Source organism: Coregonus lavaretus, assembly GCF_964263955.1.
Source record: "Coregonus lavaretus genome assembly, chromosome: 15".
NCBI classification, from domain to species: Eukaryota; Metazoa; Chordata; class Actinopteri; order Salmoniformes; family Salmonidae; genus Coregonus; species Coregonus lavaretus.
In genome coordinates, this window is record NC_140002.1 from 22,459,246 (window position 1) to 22,469,779 (window position 10,534).

Sequence of the window (10,534 nt, forward strand, 5' to 3'; positions counted from 1 at the left end):
TAATTGGCCGCATTTACAGCCATTACTTACAGAAGGAGGCAGTGAAAACTGCCAGGTCCTAACTACAATATGAGTGACATAATCCTCCAATTTATTGCTGATTAATTGGAATTGGGACCTAGGAAAGAGGCTACATGCATAGGGAAAAATATCAATGTGCAACAATTTAAATATATACATATAACAATGTTTCTACCTTCACTTCTGACGAAGTGGCGCCGGAGAAGATGGCTGCCGTTTTACAGCCCTCTAACCAATTGTACAATTATGTGTGTTTTTTCGCATTATTTGTAATTTATTCTGTACATAAAGAGCTTCTGGATATCAGGACAGCGATTACTCACCTCGTATTGAACAAATATTTTTTCTTCAACGAGCCGGACGCGAAGGATATCCTACAGACACCCGACAATGCCCAAATCCCAGTCATTCGCATGAGAAAGAGACAGAGATATCGTGGACGTAGGTCGGGGTGCCTTGTAAGGATCCGACAGCAAGCGAGTGAACTGCCTCTTCCATCAATCCTATTAGCCAATGTTCAATCATTTGAGAACAAATTGGAAGACCTAAGATTACGGTTATCCTACCGACGGGACGTTAAAAACTGTAATATCTTTAGTTTCACCGAGTCGTGGCTGAACAACGACATGGACAACATACAGCTGACGGGATATACGCTACATCGGCAGGATAGAATGGCTGACTCCGGTAAGACAAGGGGTGGCGGTCTGTGTATATTTGTAAACAACAGTTGGTGCACAAAATCTAATACTAAGGAAGTCTCATGGTTTTGCTCACCTGAGGTAGAGTATCTCATGATAAGCTGTAGACCACACTATTTACCAAGATACTTCATCTATATTTTTCATAGCTGTCTATCTACCACCACAAACCAATGCTGGCATTAAGATTGCACTCAATGAGCTGTATAAGGCCATAAGTAAACAGGAAAACGCTCATCCAGAGGCAGCGCTCCTAGTGGCCGGGGACTTTAATGCAGGGAAACTTAAATCCGTTCTACCTAATTTCTACCAGCATGTTAAATGTGCAACCAGAGGGAAAAAAACTCTAGACCACCTTTACTCCACACACAGAGACACATATGAAGCTCTCCCTCGCCCTCCATTTGGCAAATCTGACCATAACTCTATCCTCCTGATTCCTGCTTACAGTATAAGCAAAAACTAAAGCAGGAAGCACCAGTGACTCGGTTAATAAAAAAGTGGTCAGATGATGCAGATGCTAAGCTACAGGACTGTTTTGCTAGCACAGACTGGAATATGTTCCGGGATTCTTCAGATAGCATTGAGGAGTACACCACATCAGTCACTGGCTTCATCAATAAAGTGCATTGATGACGTCGTCCACACAGTGACCGTACGTACATACCCCAACCAGAAGCTATGGATTACAAGCAACATCCGCACTGAGCTAAAGGGTAGAGCTGCCGCTTTCAAGGAGCGGGACTCTAACCCGGACGCTTATAAGAAATCCCGCTATGGCCTCCGACGAACCATCAAACAGGCAAAGAGTCAATACCGGACTAAGATTGAATTATACTACACCGGCTCTGACACTCGTTGGATGTGGCAGGGCTTGAAAACTATTAAAGACTACAAAAGGAAGCACAGACGCGAGCTGCCCAGTGACACAAGCCTACCAGACGAGCTAAATCACTTCTATGCTCGCTTCGAGGAAAGCAACACTGAAGCATGCATGAGAGCACCAGCTGTTCCGGATGACTATGTGATCACACTCTCCGTAGCCGATGTGAGTAAGACTTTTAAGCAGGTCAACATTCACAAGGCCGCAGGGCCAGACGGATTACCAGGACGTGTACTCCGAGCATGTGCTGACCAACTGGCAAGTGTCTTCACTGACATTTTCAACCTGTCCCTGACTGAGTCTGTAATACCAACATGTTTCAAGCAGACCACCATAGTCCCTGTGCCCAAGGACACTAAGATAACCTGCCTAAATGACTACCAACCCGTAGCACTCACGTCTGTAGCCATGAAGTGCTTTGAAAGGCTGGTCATGGCTCACATCAACACCATTATCCCAGAAACCCTAGACCCACTCCAATTTGCATACCGCCCCAACAGATCCACAGATGATGCAATCTCTATTGCACTCCACACTGCCCTTTCCCACCTGGACAAGAGGAACACCTACGTGAGAATGCTGTTCATTGACTACAGCTCAGCGTTCAACACCATAGTGCCCTCAAAGCTCATCACTAAGCTAAGGATCCTGGGACTAAACACCTCCCTCTGCAACTGGATCCTGGACTTCCTGACGGCCGCCCCCAGGTGGTAAGGGTAGGTAACAACACATCTGCCACACTGATCCTCAACACGGGGCCCCTCAGGGGTGCGTGCTCAGTCGCCTCCTGTACTCCCTGTTCACCCATGACTGCATGGCCAGGCACGACTCCAACACCATCATTAAGTTTGCTGACGACACAACAGTGGTAGGCCTGATCACCGACAACGATGAGACAGCCTATAGGGAGGAGATCCGAGACCTGGCCGTGTGGTGCCAGGATAACAACCTCTCCCTCAACGTGATCAAGACAAAGAAGATGATTGTGGACTACAGGAAAAAAAAGAGGACTGAGCACACCCCCATTCTCATCGACGGGGCTGTAGTGGAACAGGTTGAAAGCTTCAAGTTCCTTGGTGTCCACATCACCAACGAACTATCATGGTCCAAACACACCAAGACAGTCGTGAAGAGGGCACGACAAAGCCTATTCCCCCTCAGGAAGTCCCCTGTAGCTCAGTTGGTAGAGTATGGCGCTTGCAACGCCAGGGTTGTGGGTTCGTTTCCCACGGGGAGCCAGTATGAAAATGTATGCATTTACTAACTGTAAGTCGCTCTGGATAAGAGCGTCTGCTAAATGACAAAAAATTTAAAAAATGAGACTGAAAAGATTTGGCATGGGTCCTCAGATCCTCAAAAAGTTATACAGCTGCATCATCGAGAGCATCCTGACTGGTTGCATCACCGCCTGGTATGGGAACTGCTCGGCCTAGAAAGCACAAACTTTCCAGCGATAAAGTCCATAGCAGATTCTCTTACCAGGTGTTATTATTTCTTCCCCAAAATACAAAGTTCAAAGATCCCAGCAACCACTGGTGCACATTCCAGACACTGTCTCTGACCTGAGTTCAGTTGGCATGTTACAAATAGAGATACCACACAGCTTACTGAATATGTATTCATAGGACCTCTGGACAAAAATAGAAGAATTGTTATTCAAACTAATAAGCAAATGACATTTTCACTTCACAGCAGGAGTCTATAGAGTCTAGACTAGAGACTCTAATCTCTTTTAGATTATAAACTGGGGGCTTAATATCCACCCAGATATGAATAGCTCAGCTAATACAACTTTCCCTTCCTCTATTTTCAAGGAACTTTAAAAAAGGAGAGGGAATATTGAGCCATTTTCACACAAATTCAGCAGAGGACATCCAACATATCTCAACATTTAATGAAAGTTGTGGGAGAGAGAGGATATAGGGGCCATAAGGAACATTGAGTACATGCCTTTAACTTAATTAGTTAGTGTGGAGAAATCCAAAGTTACAGCCCATGGACATGCTCTATGGAGCGAGTCCAATTTGGCATCAGTAACTTCTGCACTTAAATTGCCTGCTCATTTCTAGAATCATATAGTGCTGTTTCTTTTATATATTTTTAGTGACATTTCTGCCAGTGAGTCAAAGGACATTTTTTAGGTTATTTAATGGCAATTCATATGATAGACCACCCTTTCTTATTCAGTTCTGGAAAAATATAATAAATTGATCATATGGAGAAGATGATTTTCATGCCTGCAGCACAGGTTGTGTGTGTATTTACTGAGAGGAGAAACATGATTGCTCCTGACCAGCGTCTCCTTTCTTACACAACGTTATGCAGAGAAAGGAAGTAACTAAGTAGCTCAGACCTCTGACAACACTCCACCCACACACAGCCGGCCAAACACATACACAAAATGTAAATGCCCATAAGTGAGCATAACCAAACACACACACGTGTAATTTCACTAGGCAAACTAAAACTCCTTCACACACACACAAAACACGTTTTGCAAAACTACACACAAGACCGTTTTGCAAAATTACACACAATCATAAACATCAGGTAACTGCATCACAAAAACACACACCAAGAAATTGAACTAAGAGATTATATCAGGGGACATTTTACATGGCCAATGTGGCTTTGAGGCAGATTCAAAATCCAATTCATGAATGTGAATCCAATTCATGAATGTACCTTAGGCAAACATTTGGCCTGAATGAAGAAAAAATATTCGGCTCAGATCAAGGAGACAAGGCTTTGACCAACATCAATGGCAAAGCATACCAGACGTGTATTGACTGGTAGATGAAGTTCTCATGCATAATATAACAGTAGAGATATGGGATGTTATGGCTTAACTGTCTCTCATATCATCATGACTCTGACATTTTTGTGTCCCAAAGATTGGATTTATAAAAAACAACCACACTACCTCATGTGCCATAAAGATCCAGACCTCTTGGATATCTATGCAATAGGGTGCACTGTTCACAGTGCATTTTAGGTGGTGCTATTTTTGTGCTAAGGCAACAGAATGTATCATGTTCTGCATAAATTGTTTTGCCTCCTGACAGAACTTCAATACAGCAGTCCAAAATTAACTGTTTTAAAGACATAAAACGCCTATAGACATATGCTTCAGAAAGCATTCATATGGGAAAAGGGTTGTCACATTTTTATATATTTAATTCTTCCATGCTTTGTATGACTTTTTTTGTTTATAAATTATTTGTGAAGCATTTAAACCATGTCGTGCTTATGAAGACTTGTGAATAGCCTTTATAAGTAGTGTGACAACAACAACCTATGTAGACTATGTAGAGTCATGGATGGATGGATGCACTGTTTCACATTTAGGGGACTTTCAGATTTCTGTTTAAAACCTAGGCTATATGATTTCTCTGTCAAATGTCCCACAGTTGTACCCTCGAGCGATTCATATTAACGCGTCAATAGACGCTTCAGAGCAAGTTAAATTCGGGGGCAAACTCACAATATGAGCGGCACTTCAAAAGCCATAGGCCTACATATAAATCCATTGCATTTCCATCGCGAGCTCCAGGACAAAACAGACACATAATCAAAATAAAAATATGTTAGGAAATTGCTTTTTTTTTAGCAGAAAATAGATTATAATTTCTATGGATGTGACGAGGTGAAATGAAGGAGTCAGGCGCAGGAGGTAAAATACCGAAGTCCAGAGTTTAATGCGTTCACATATATCAAACGCACCCAGCGTCAAAAGGAACAAGCTCAAGGGAAAACATCCACCTTGGTATAAATACAAGGTAGAGTAGCTCAACCGCGCTAACATGCTCTCACAATAAACAATCACTCACAAAGACAAGGGGAACAGAGGGAACACTTATACACATACTAATTAGGGGAATGAGCACCAGGTGTGTGTGATTGACAAGACATGACAAGTGGAGTGATGAGAATGAGATCGGCAGTAGCTAGTACTCCGGTGACAACGAACGCCGAAGCCTGCCTGAACAAGGAGGAGGGGCAGCCTCGGTGGACATCGTGACAGTACCCCCCCTTGACGCGCGGCTCCAGCAGTGCGCCGACCCCGGCCTCGGGGACGGCCAGGAGGACGCGAAGCAGGGCAAGTCGGATGGCGACGGTAGAAATCCCTCAACAGGGAGGGATCGAGGATGTCCCGCCTTGGGACCCAGCACCGTTCCTCCGGACCGTACCCTTCCCACTCCATGAGATACTGAAGGCTCCCCACCCGACGCCTCGAATCCAGGATGGAACGGACCGAGTACGCCGGGGCCCCCTCAATGTCCACTATATCCTCTGGTACCCCATAGTACCGGAATACGTGAGTAAACAGAGCCTCCGCAGTCTGCAGGGCCGTGGGGAGACCAGGCAGAGGAACGAGGCGGCAGGACTTTGAAAAGCGGTCCACAACGACCAGGATAGTGGTGTTACCTTGTGAGGGGGGAAGATCAGTGAGGAAATCAATACTTAAGTGAGACCATGGTCGTTGTGGAACTGGTAAAGGTTGTCCTTAGCCAAGGTAGGCCACCATTACTTCTCGGTCAGGCAGCACATTGTATGACCGATACCTGGATGACCAGAGGAGGGTGACGTGTGTGCCCAGTAGATCAAACGATCACGGATAAGCGCAGGCACGTACTGCAGCCTAGCTGGACACTGCGGTGGAGATGGATCTGTGCGTAATGCCTGCACTATATCCGCGTCCATCGCCCATACTACAGGCGGCACAATGCATGAGGCCGGGAGTATGGGGGTGTTGTCTCTGGGCCTCTCCTCTGTATCATACAGCCGAGACAGTGCGTCTGCCTTCACGTTCTTTGTACCCGGAATGTATGTACCCGGAATGTATGAGAGAGTGAAATCAAACCGGGTGAAGAAGAGGGCCCACCTGGCCTAGCGAGGATTCAGCCTCCTCGCTGCCCGAATTTACTCCAGGTTACAGTGGTCTGCCCAGACAAGGAAAGGGTGTTTCGCCCCTTCGAGCCAATGTCTCCACACCGTCAAAGCTCGGACAACAGCCAGCAACTCCCGATCACCAACGCCGTAGTTCTGCTCCGCTGAGCTGAGCTTCTTAGAAAAGAAGGCACAGGGGCAGAGCTTGGGTGGCGTGCCCGAATGTTGTACAGCGCCTATCCCTACCTCGGACGCATCCACCTCCACTACGAACGGTAGTGTTGGATCGGGGTGAGCCAGTACCGGGGCTGAGGTGAACAGATCCCGCAATCTATTGAAGGCCAAATCTGCCTCAGCAGACCAGCGGAGCTGGGACGGCCCACCCTTCAACAAGGAGGTAATGGGAGCTGCGACCTTGCCAAAGCCTCAAATAAACCTTCAATAGTAGTTGGCAAAGCCAAGGAAGCGCTGCACCTCCTTTACCGTGGTTGGAGTCTGCCAATTACGCACGGCTGAAATGCAGTCTCCCTCCATCTCCACACCTGTGGTAGTAATGCGGTATCCGAGGAAGGAGATTGACTGCTGGAAAAACTCACACTTTTCTGCCTTGGCATAAAGATCATTCTCCAGCAGTCGGACCAATACCTTGCGAACCAGGGACACATGCTCGGCGCGCGTAGCGGAATACACCAAGATGTCATTGATGTAGACCACCACACTGCGACCAAGCATGTCCCGAAACACCTCGTTCACAAAGGACTGGAAAACGTATGGAGCATTCATCAAACCGTAGGGCATCGTCAGGTATTCATAATGCCCCGAGGTTGTGCTGAATGCTGTTTTCCACTCATCCCCTTCCCGAATACGCACCAGGTTGTAGGCACTCCTGAGGTCTAATTTTGTGAAAAAACGGGCCCCATGCATTGACTCAATCACTGAAGGAATGAGGGGAAGAGGATAACTGAATCGTACCGTCACATTATACAGTGGTCGATAATCAATGCACGGGCGTAAACCGCCATCTTTCTTCTTCACAAAGAAGAAGCATGAGGAGGCAGGTGAAGTGGAGGGACATATATATCCCTGGCCCAGGGACTCGGTGACGTATTTTTCCATAGCCTCCGTTTCAGCCTGCGACAGGGGATACACATGACTCCTGGGAGGTACAGCGTCTACCCAAAGGTTTATCGCGCAATCCCCCTCCCGATGAGGTGGTAATTTAGTCGCTTGCGATCATGGTATTCGGGGGGAATGCGCACGGTGGGGATACCGTCTGGACTTTCCACCGTAGTTGCACCAACGGAAATGGAAGCCTACTTCAGCGTGACCCCACACTCTAGCGATGTAGGCTAGAGCAGCACCCACCCTAGCGCGTTGCGCCGCGCCGGTAGTCTGATCTATGCCGTTCAGTTTAAAGGAGATGCGATGTGGTTGTTGCTCTAGCCTACATCGCTCGATAAAACCGGAGTTTGCAATCTGGACTCAGGGGTAGATGTAACCTAGTAAACGTAAATCCGGGATACTCCAATTAGTATGATATGTTACGTTTTGTATGGTATTTTGTGAATGTCCATCATCCATTTCATATGATATGTTATGAATTACAATTCGTATGATATGTTACGAATTGCAATTTGTACAATAAAAGTAACGTTGGCTAGGTGGCTAATGCTAACATTAGCGAGGTGTTTAACGTCAGCTAGGCTAGGGGTTAGGGTTAGGATTTATGTTTACTATGTTACATCTAGTCTATGAGAAGCGCCTGGAGTTTTAGCCTACTTCACACTTCCACACAAACATTTACACATTCATTATTCCAGATTGTATGTAAGTATTTGAAACCCCTTACATGACATTGAGACAATTCCTTAGGCTAGTTAAGCACATGTGTAGCCTATAAGACAGAGCTAATAGCCTTCTTTAAACGTTTCGGTAAACACAGTGGAAGACTACTCTGGTCTTACATTAAACACTGTTTTAATACATAAGTCATTAACTCTATTATATTCTCTATGTGTATGTTCAATCAATGTAGGATAAAACAGAGTATTGGCATGACTAAGTAATATCATGTGAAAGAATGCACACACGCACACGCACACGCACACGCACACGCACACACACACACACACACACACAAACACACAGGGAATCAGCTGGCTAGGGAAGCAAGCCTTCTCACCGTTGGATAAACAGCATCTCATCCCATGAGTAATGTAATAATAATAATATAATATAATATGCCATTTAGCAGACGCTTTTATCCAAAGCGACTTACAGTCATGAGTGCATAATTTTTTTTTGTGTATGGGTGGTCCCGGGGATCGAACCCACTACCTTGGCGTTACAAGCGCCGTGCTCTACCAGCTGAGCTACAGAGGACCACATGTGTGTAGGGTGTAGAGGGCAGGGTAGAGAAGCAGTTAATTTAGCCTCTCAGAGAAGGATGGTCCTCTGTCCCACTCCCAATGGGCCAGCACCGCTTCCTGTTCTAATGTCACAATGGCTTCCGTGAGCTTTGGGCTCTTCTACACAGTTGAGCACGGGTTTGTGTACTCTGTGCTCTCCACAGAGCAATAGATTGACCTCAGAGATGCATCTCAGTAACAGGGTGGATATTCATTGGACACTAAACAGTGCTGCACATCCAACAGCAATGCTCAGTCAGCAGTGACACCGATTCTACAAGCTATTTTTATCCACGCGATGCTGAACAAATGTATATCACATATTACTCAAGGAATGGAAACCCACAAAACTGCAGGATACAGGGTAGACTATTGGGATATAGAGCAAGGACCTCTGCTAAGATCATGTGTTATTCAAAACAAGTAATTCATTCAAAGAAGACAATCGATTGCAGAGATCCATTTGGTCTATTTGAATGATCAAATAAATGTCCCCTTTATTGGACAATGAAGGAACACTTGATTTGACTTGAGCATTTGATGTGATTGTGAACTGAACTGGAATGTGGACTGTGGAGGGTCTGAAAAGGTAGCTAGCCTCCAGTCATGTTTTCTTAACCGTTCTAAACTGTGGAGCAGTTGGCTGACAGCAAAGGTTGCGTGCTCAAGATCCCAGACTGATATTGACTGATAGGGCCACCAGTGGACAGACACGCAATGAAAGAAGAAAGGAAAAAAGAACAGTTGAGGAAGGGAAGAAGGAAGTCGCAGAGACTAAGGGAGAGCTGGGGGCATGAGAGCAGAGGCCCTATAAGAGGCCCCTGCCTCAAACGCAGCCGGACATTCGCCCAGGTGGGTGACATGCTCTACATGACGCAGAACCCCATCTCAACGCAATCTCAAAATTACTGTATCTCAACAATGCCCAATCTACCCCTTGGCATCATCGACAGCATCTGGACTCAATCCGCTTACCATATATTGAGTTTACCCCTAAGCAGTACATCAAGTCTAATGTTATCCGTCCCCTTACTTAGTTTCTAACTAACAAATGTCCACAGCACTGTAGTAAAATATAAAGAAGAGAAGAAACCCATCAGAATACATGGTTTCTTCTCTCGTGGTATTAAGACTGCAGTGGGCGTTTGCTATGTAGCTACATGAAACCTTCAACTTCTCTATTTTTATAGCGCACCAACGTGTTGAAGTCAACATGTTTTGTAAAAGGTCCATGTAAAACAAGTCAATCAGCAGTTTATGAGATCCAAATCATAGAACGGCCCAGCCCCCCAACGTCAGCCATGTTATCAGCATCAAACATGCTTTGCCAGTTGGGCAGAATAAATACTCCAAGCTGTCTCCACTTATGGGCACAGGAACACCACATACAAAGGTTCAGTGCAGAGGCACGCACACACACATGCACGCACACACAGCGACAGTGCACACACGTGCACGCACGCATGCACACACACACACACACTCCTGCCCCCAGCCACAAAGGCTTTTAAGTAGAATGTTGCTAGGGTAAGGGCTGCTGATCGTGAATTCACAAGAAGTCAACAGTATAGGCTACATTGAGGCCTGCCATTGAGCCGCACTATTTTCACACACCACCCATCATTGTTTGA